The sequence below is a fragment of the Hemitrygon akajei genome, chromosome 4 (genome assembly GCF_048418815.1).
Source record: "Hemitrygon akajei chromosome 4, sHemAka1.3, whole genome shotgun sequence".
Classification (NCBI taxonomy): Eukaryota; Metazoa; Chordata; class Chondrichthyes; order Myliobatiformes; family Dasyatidae; genus Hemitrygon; species Hemitrygon akajei.
In genome coordinates, this window is record NC_133127.1 from 6,533,782 (window position 1) to 6,543,673 (window position 9,892).

The 9,892-nt window shown below is 45.9% G+C and overlaps 1 pseudogene; it reads right to left on the minus strand.

Moving 5' to 3' along the window:
* Positions 1-440: 440 nt before the first annotated feature.
* Positions 441-7,079, minus strand: LOC140726088 (interferon-induced very large GTPase 1-like; annotated as a pseudogene).
* Positions 7,080-9,892: the final 2,813 nt, after the last annotated feature.

Genomic DNA, 9,892 nt, shown 5'->3' on the forward strand with positions numbered 1-9,892 from the left:
CATGTGAGAGTCTACTCCCATCTCCATTAGTTTGTGCCTTAAGATCCTGGGCAGGATGGTGTTAAAGGCACTAGAGAAGTCCAGGAATGTAATCCTCACAGCACCACTGACCCCATCCAGGTGAGAGAGGGATTTGTGCAGCAAATACGTGATAGCATCCTCCACTCCCACCTTCTCCTTATACACAAACTGAAGAGGATCCCGGGCGTGCCTGGTTTGTGGCCTCAGATTCTGTATTATCAGCCGCTCCATGGTCTTCATCACGTGCGACGTCAAGGCAACAGGTCTGAAGTCATTCAACTTCTTTTGAATGACTCCTTTTGAATGATTTGTGATTGGATTTGAATTTGAACACATTGTGATTTACTCTGCCCATTCCTTCTGAGACAGACAGTTTCCCTTTGTCTGTCTCTCACTAAGTAACACCATTTAAAGGGACATTACCAAGACTGAATGTTTGTATTATACGTCTTGTTCATTTCTTCCCTCACCACCTCCCAGTCAATGTTCCAGCTTCCATCGATCTCTGCAGGCTTTGCTCCGTATTCATCAGCAAACCGCTGATTGAAAGTGTAGAAAACCTTCTTCCAATAGGATGCTGCCTCTGCAGAAATTTCCCGTTGGATAATCCAGGACTTGTAGTAATCATTGACTGTTTAATAATCCTTGTAGGGATGCAATTCCCAATTTGTGTCATTATTTTGGAATTTTCTATCACTTGCAACTGAAGCTGTGCAGATATCCATTACAAGATGTTCACTGTCTATCCATCAATACCTGTTGAGACCTTCAGGTCTGTGCTGTTTACTGGAGTGTTGTGAGTGTACCAGGGTCTCTGAGTCACAGAAAACCCCACAGAAAGGACATTTCTTTGTACAATTGAATAACACTTTGAACAACTCCTCCATGGGTTTAATGGATAATTCTTCAATCTTTGCTTCGACATCCCAGCCTTTTACCACTTGGAGGAGATACTGCTCCACCTCTACAATACATGGCAGAATGGCTTCTGCACATTTCTTGCCATCACTGCCACTCTGAAACAGAACAAGTTTCATCTCATCTTTGGGCATCGAGATTCTTGTGTTTAACTTTTCAATAAACATGTTTAGGAAGCTCTGAGCATTTCCAGCAAAGTTCTGCTTCACTGCATCCTGAACAATGACCTTAGCTTGCCCAGTGATCTCTGTGATGATTTCTTTAGCCAGACGGGTAAATGTGCTCTCTCCATCGCGTTCTGTCTTGCAGTGTTTAATAACTTGCTGATGGAGCCAGTCTTTGGCGAAATTCTCAAAGTCTCTGATGTACCGGGGATATTTATCAAATTGATGTGTTTGTTTCCAGTGGACCAGGAGGGCCACAGTGAAGTTGTTGCAGAGACTGTACTGTCGCTCAGGGTCATGTTTTTTCATATCATCCACGATGTTCACACTGAGAGTCTTGAGGGTGGCGTCTCGGAGAGCTGGCAAGAAACAATATTGAGCAAATCGTTCTGCTTGTCTCTGGTTCTCATCCTGCTCTGTGTAAATATCCATAAAGAGATCAAAGTATTGACTTTTCATGTTTTCCAGTCTTCTCCGTGTGTCGTGTTTGTGGATGAACCTCCTGTGCATCTCCTGGAATCTTGGTACAGCGTAACCACACAGGTGAAGTTTAAACTCGGCCTTGAAAACCTCAGACATTGAAAAGTGTTGATGTGAAATATTGTCAACTTTTTCCTCTATCATCTTCAAAAGTTCAATGCAATATTTATTGTCATAATCAATATCCTGGTTTGTGATGTCAGTGATCCAACGTCTGCATTCATCCTCGATGGGCCTTGTAATCATTGCTGCTTGATTGAGATCTGATTGTTTGGACGAAGAAATCAATGTTGTTCTGACTTTTCTTGTCCATATCCTGCTGATGTGTTGCTCTTCGATCTTAAATAACTGGGTCCCTAGATCAGAGAGCTTTTTATGCTTTAGACTTGCATTAATCACTCCCCCTTGAGTTTTTGTTTCCTTTATGAGAAGAATTTCAATGTCCTGTTCAATCTTTCTTTCTCTGCAGGGCTGATACTCCAGCTGAGAGAGTGTACTTTTCCACATTGTTTCAAATTCCTTTTGCAATTCCTGTTGACCCAACACCCGATTTGCTGCTTTACACTTCCATAAAAGCACCTTCACCTGTTCTCCAATCTTCTTGTGAAAGTTATTGCAAATATCATCCACTCCCTGCAGTCCCACCCGTTTGTTCACGGCATCTCTACATCTCTGCATTGAATCGTGCTGAAGTCGGCTGCATAAACTGGAGATGCTTTGCTTAAATTCCTCTCTGTATTTCTCCATCAGATACATGTTATCAGCCCCACTTTTATACAGAGCTTGTAGTTTATCCAGAGTGTCACCCTCCCTTTTGTTCATCTCCGTCCTCATCTCTCTCTCCAGATAATGGAGCAGTTCTGTGAGATCACCATTGGCATTGCTGATTCTGTTTTCAGCCTCATTTCCCCAGGAGTGAGTGAATTTGCGGAGTTCCCACTCCCAGTCCTTGTACTTCACGGAGAGGTGGTTGTAAGCCTTTGCAACCAGGCTGTTCTGGAAGCTGAAAATGAAATTTTCGTGTTTCACCTGCTCCCAAAGTCCAGCCATCCATTTGATAAAGTCCAGGATAGTGAAAGCTCCTTGGCATCGGCTCTGTTGGATTAGACACTGAATTAGGTTCTTCTTCAGTTGGGAGATGCGTTCACTGTAGCCGGTGTTGACTGCAGCCATTGGGGGTGTACCATGCCACAGACCAGGGATGTACCAGTTGTCCTTGTCAGCATCATAGTCCATCACATCCCGGAACGTTACTCGGTCTACCTTCTCCAGCTTTGCTGCAGCCTCTGTCATCTTATCCAGCTGCTCCAGGAGTTTCTGACGGCCTCTCAGATTCTGATCGTGCGCACTCACATCGCTGACGTTCTGGTAGACAAATATGCACTTTGGCCTTTTTCCTGTCTCCGTCATGCGGATTAAGGAATGGACAACAATCTGTAAAATATCTTTCATCTCTGACTGATTTTCCATCCCGATGTTTACCAACGTTAAGTTGCTTAATCCAACCACGAACGTTGCCAGCTCATTGTCGTGCTCGTAGCTGTCTGTCAGTGTTGCGAGTTCTGGGGCTCTCAGCCCCTCTGTGTCAATGACCAGGATGAACTCACAGCCCAGCTCCTCGGCCAGGCTCCCTGTGACTTTGATCAACTGCATGTAGGCCCCTCGAGTACATCGGCCGCTGCTCACAGCAAACCGCAAACAGAACATTGTGTTGAGGAGTGTGGACTTGCCCGTGCTCTGAACTCCAATCACCGTCAGCACAAACACTCGGCAAGCTCTTCCCACTTTGTTGGCCACTTCTGTGAGTACGGCAGTGATCCATGGAATGGGAACGTTGGAAACATCTCCATCGATGAGTTCCAGTGGGAACCCTTCCAGCAACAGTTCAGCAGCAACACCTGGGAACTGCGACACCTCTGGGTGGATCTGTGTCCTTTGGGTGACATTGTGTCGAGTCACTGAAAGTTCATAAACCTGACCAAGTTCCCTCATGAAATGCTCGAGACCCAGGAAACTATCAGACATCTTCTGATCCAACTCTTTCAGTTCCTTCACCTTGTGTTTTGAGTCTTTGCACAGTTCTTTATAAATTCTACGCAATCCTGCCATAACTTCCCGTGATTTACTGTCCAGTTCCAGCTTCAGCCACTGTAGGGAAATGGCTCTGTCAACCCCACCATGACGAGTGAGGTGTTCAATGAACAGCCGCATCTCTTTCGACAGACTCTGTCTGAGCTGAGCTTCCCGGATTCTGTTCTTCTCCCGGTCCAGTTCCTGGTTATACACTACTGTGGTTCTGTCCCCACGGAGTTTCATCCGAGATTTCTCTTTTTCAACTTTAGACAACCCTTGCCAGGGCTCTCCATGAAAGGGCAACACTCTCCTTTTATACCCAGTAATGTCTCCTGAGTCAAGTCTGTCCAGTATTTTGGTCAGTTCCTTGGCTCGTTGTATTTCAGGTTGACGTTCATCGACCTCAATCCCACTTTCCATCGCAATGTCAGCCATTTTCTCCAGGCTCAGCAAGGTCTGGTCCCTGTCCCTCATTAGAATTACTTGTTTGATCTGAGAACGGAGCTTTTCTACAAGTTGAGCTTCATTTACAGTTCCCCGAAGAATGCATTGTTGAGTTTGTAACTTTAGATCTTTGAACAGTTTCTTCACCTGCTCAGGGGTTCTGTGTTGCTGATTGATGTGGGTGTTGACTATGAGAAAGAGTTTTGCTGGTGACTGTGTGAGAGAGGTGAGGAATTCTCGTTCCTTCTCACCGATAAGGTCAATGAAAATAAAGAGAGCAGCAGATACTTTTGCCAGAAACCGAGCGTTTCCCTGGAAAGTTTCAGCATCGCCTCGGAGGTTAATGAATGCAGCAGCCTCTGGGAAAATATCCGTGTTACTCTTCCCAGAAGGGAGATACCAGCTGATCTCAGCCATTCCATCGGATATCCTGTGGGGCACATTCCCACATTTCATCTCGGAGTGCAGGAAGATGTTCTGCTGCAGCAGTGCCTGACTCAGGGTGAGATTGAGGATTCGGGATTTGGACACTGTGCACCTTCCCAGTCTGAGGAAGGACACCGTTGGCATGGCTGCTGTCACGATGGGCACCTCCACAACAGAGCTGCTGTGTGTAGGAGAATGTGGGCACCATGTTTTAACAATGGGCCTCATGGCCCAGAGGAGAAGGGTGGCACCAGACCCTTCTGTGGGTCCCCTCACCTTGTCCATGGGGTGACTGTGTGTGTCTGGCATCAGAAAGGGTAATGCAAACTGGCACAGAGACATCTTCAGCATCAGTTCCTGCTGGAGAGAGTGGTCAGCACAGAGGAAAATGGCAGCAATGATATCCAGAGGATTCATCCCAAAAACCCTTGATTCACTGTCTTCCAGCGTATCATTTAGTTCTTCATCATCATCATCCTCACTGTCCAAGGGCAGATCAGGTGGCCAGTCGCAATTCCTCGCCAGTGAATTGGCTGAGAGGATCCTGTGGAGAAATCGCCAGGGAAGATCTTCTGGTTTGGTTGGTATGTTGTCCTCCAGTTTATTCTGGGACACCTCCCGCGCAGTCTGAAGAGACAATTTGTGAGGATAATGATCCTGTAATCCCAAATCCTTTACAATTTGACGAAGTGTACCATGTAGAGAATGGTTATTTCCATCTAGTAAACCATTATTTATTCTTTCCAAGACACCCATTGATCCCTCTGAGATGTTGAATGAATTCTGATGAGATTGTTTCTCTGGTACCCAGAATTCCTTGGCGTCTGTTTTTCTCAGCACTTCTGAGGTACGTTCCTTGGCTCGTTGTATTTCAGGTTGACGTTCATCGACCTCAATCCCACTTTCCATTGCAATGTCAGCCATTTTCTCCAGGCTCAGCAAGGTCTGGTCCCTGTCCCTCATTAGAATTACTCGTTTGATCTGAGAATGGAGCTTTTCCACAAGTTTAGCCTCATTCATATTTGTTCGAATTATGTGTTGTTGAGATTGTAACTTTAGATCTTTGAACAGTTTCTCCACCTGCTCAGGGGTTATGTGTTGCTGATTGATGTGGGTGTTGAATATGAGAAAGAGTTTTGCTGGTGACTGTGTGAGAGAGGTGAGGAATTCTCGTTCCTTCTCACCGATAACATCAATGAAAATAAAGAGAGCAGCAGATACTTTTGCCAGAAACCGAGCGTTTCCCTGGAAAGTTTCAGCATCGCCTCGGAGGTTAATGAATGCAGCAGCCTCTGGGAAAATATCCGTGTTACTCTTCCCAGAAGGGAGATACCAGCTGATCTCAGCCATTCCATCGGTTATCCTGCGGGGCACATTCCCACATTCCATCTCGGAGTGCAGGAAGATGTTCTGCTGCAGCTGTGCCTGACTCAGGGTGAGATTGAGGATTCGGGATTTGGACACTGTGCACCTTCCCAGTCTGAGGAAGGACACCGTTGGCATGGCTGCTGTCACGATGGGCACCTCTACAACGGGGCTGCTGTCTGTAGGAGAATGTGGGCACCATGTTTTAACAATGGGCCTCATGGCCCAGAGGAGAAGGGTGGCACCAGGCCCTTCTGTGGGTCCCCTCACCTTGTCCATGGGGTGACTGTGTGTGTCTGGCATCAGAAAGGGTAATGCAAACTGGCACAGAGACATCTTCAGCATCAGTTCCTGCCGGAGAGAGTGGTCAGCACAGAGGAAAATGGCAGCAATGATATCCAGAGGATTTATCCCACCATCCCCTGGTGCTGTAACTTCAAAAAAATCACTGTAGTCTTCATCATCATCATCATCATCCTCACCCTCCGAGGGCAGATCAGGTGGCCAGTTGGGATTCCTCGCCAGTGAATTGGCTGAGAGGATCCTTTGGAGAAATCGCCAGGGAAGATCTTCTGCACAAGTTGGTTTGCTGTCCTCCAGTTTATCCTGGGATACCCTCTGCACGGTCTGAAGAGACAGTTTGTGAGGATATTGATCCTGTAATCCCAAATCCTTTACAATTTGTGGGGGGCTGAGATTTACAGACTCATTATTTCCAGCTGGTAAAATGCTCGTCATTGTCTCCGATACACTCTGTGTTCTCCTGGAATCTCTGTTCTCTTTCTCAGAGGTGGGACTACTTCGGGGAGCGGCGTGCTGATCGGGGTGTTTTGGGAATAGGGGTACTGTTCTGTTTCTTAAACTCTCACAAAGGTAAAACTTGTCTCCAAAGATTTATGGTTTTGACTTGATTCCTGTCCTGGACATTTGCTGTGCCTGATGTTCTACTGGAACACACAGTTCCTGTCCCAGGATCACAGGGCTGAATGGTTCCGTGCCTCTGGCTGGTGATCCTCTGTCAGGTCTCGTTGTCCTGGCATGGTGTGTACTGAGTACAGTCAGTAGGTGATCACCATGGCAACCTGGAATTGGTCACAGAATTATACCTGGCCTTGGTGACACCACACCAGGAGGACTGGGTACAAATTTGTTGACCGTAGTAAATGAACGACACACTTTCTCTCAAGGGAGTTTAGTGAAGATTCTGCAGATATTTTTTCCTGGGGTGAAATCAGAAAATCCTTGAAATACTCAGCAGGTGAGGCAGCATCTGTGGGGAGAGAGAGAGAATCAGGGTCAGTGTTTCAGGTCCATTTGTTGGTGAGTCTGTCACATCAGGAGAAGTTGAGTTGGTCATCCCTCTGTCCACTGGGGGTTAGAAGAATGAGTTGTGATCTCACTGAACTGAGGACAGAGTTTAACATTGCTGGATACAGGGAGGATGTTCCCACTGGCTAATGAGTCTAGGATCAGGACACAGGCCGACTGTAAGGGGTGGGCTGTTCATGACCATGATGAGGGAAATGTCCAAGTCTCTACACAAGTAGAACATAGAACCTAGAACACAGGAAGGGAACCAGTATGACAGAGCTGAGGATGAGCCAACAGGATTACAAGTAGATGATGGGTGTAACATGAATGTGAGGAAGGACAAGCCAATGATTGGGTACAAAAGGAAAAACTTCTTCTCCCAGAGAGTTGTGGGGGTCTGGAATGCACTGCCTCAGAAGGCAGTGGAGGCCAATTCTCTGGATGCTTTCAAGAAGGAGCTAGATAGGTATCTTATGGATAGGGGAATCAAGGGATATGGGGACAAGGCAGGAACCGGGTATTGATAGTAATTGATCAGCCATGATCTCAAAATGGCGGTGCAGGCTCGAAGGGCCGAATGGTCTACTTCTGCACCTATTGTCTATTGTCTATAAATGCAGACAGAGAAAAAGAGTTAAAGTGTACCACAGAGGCAGAATTGAAAAGGGTGAAGAATGCAGGACTGAGGGTGCTGTATTTAAATGCGCGTAGAATTTGGAATAAGGTGGAGGAACTCGAGGAGCTATTTAAGATTAGTCGGTATAACATTGTGGGCACCACTGAGTTGTGGCTGAAAGCAGGCCGTAGTTGGGAGCTTAACATCAAAGGATATACTTTGTATCAAAACAGCAGACAGGAAGGCATAGGCGGTGGTGTGGCTCTGTTGGTAAGAGATGGAATTACATCTTAGAAAGAGGTGACAGGGTCTGACAATGTTGAATCTTTGTGGGTGGAGTTAAGAAACTGCATGGGTGAAAAAACATTTTGGGAACCATATATTGGACTCCAAATAGTAGCCAAGATGTGGGGTTCAGATTGCAAAGGGAGCTGGAAAAGGCATGAAATAAGGGTAATGACACAGTTGTGGTGGGGGCCTTCAATATGCAAGGGGATTGGGAAAATCAGGTTGGTGTTGGATCGCAAGAAAGGGAATTTGTTGAGTGCCTACAAGATGTTTACTTTAGAACAGTTTGTGCTTGAGCCTGCTCGGGGAAAGGTTATCCTGGTTTGGGTGTTGTGTAATAACCCAGATCTGATGAGGGAGCTTAATAGAGCATAGAACATAGAAATTTACAGAATATAACAGGCCCTTCGGCTCACAATGTTGTGCCGACCATGTAACCTACTCTAGAAACTGCCTAGAATTTCCCTACCGCATAGCCCTCTATTTTTCTAAGCTCCATGTACCTAACTAAGAGGTTCTTAAAAGACCCTATCGTTCTGCCTCCACCACTGCCAGCAGTACATTCCACGCACCCACCACTCTTTGTGTGAAAAACTTATCCCTGACGTCCTCTTGGTACCTATTTCCAAGCACTTTAAAACTATGCCCCCTCACGTTAGCCATTTCAGCCCTGGGAAAATGTCCCTGGCTATCCACATGATCATTGTAAAGGAACCTTTAGGAGGCAGTGGTCATGATATGATTCAATTCAGACTGCAGTTTGAGAGGGAGAAGCGTAAGTCACATGTATCTGTACCACAATGGAATAAAGGGAGTTACAGAGGCATGGGAGAGGAGCTTGTCCAGGTGCATTGGAGGAGGACACTGGCAGGGATGATGGCAGGACAGGGATGGCTGAAGTTTCTGGAAATAGTTCACAAGGCTCGGATAGACATGTCCCACAGAAGAAGCAGCTCTCTAATGGCAGGGGTTGGCAACCATGGCTGATGAAGGAAGTTAAGGACTGCATAAAAGCCAAGGAAAGGGCATATTATGTTGTAAAAGTGAGTGAGAAGTTGGATAATTGGGAAGTTTTTAAAATCCAACAAAATGCAATTACAAAAGCTATAAGAAGGGAAAAAATGAAATGAGGGCAGACAAGCCAATAATATAAAGCAGGATACTAAAATATTTCTCAGTTATATAAGGAATAAAAGGGAAGTGAGAGTTGATATTGGACCACTGGAAAATGATGCTGGTGAGGTAGTAATGGGGGACAAAGAAATGGCAGATGAACTCAATGGGTACTTTGCATCTGTCTTCACTGTGGAAGACACTAGCAGTGTGCCAGAGATCCGTGAGTGTCAGGGAGCAGGAGTGAGTGCCATTGCTATTACAAAGGAAAAAAATGCAAGGCAAACTGAAACGTCTCAGGGTGGATAAGTCACCTGGACCAGATGGACTACATCCCAGAGTCCTGAGAGAGGTTGCTGAAGAGATAACGGATGCATTGGTCATGATCTTTCAAGAATCACTTGATTCTGGCATGGTGCCAGAGGAGTGGAAAATTGCAAATGTCACTCCACTCTTTAAGAAGGGATGAAGTCAAAAGAGAGGTAATTATAGGCCAGTTAGTCTAACCTCAGTGGTAAGGAGAGATTTGGAGTCTATTATTATGGACAAAGTTTCGAGCTACTTGGAGACTAATGATGAAATAAGTCAAAGTCAGCATAGTTACTGTGAAGGGTAATCTTGCCTGACAAATCTGTTAGAGTTCTATGAGAAAGTAACAAGCAGGGTTGGCAAA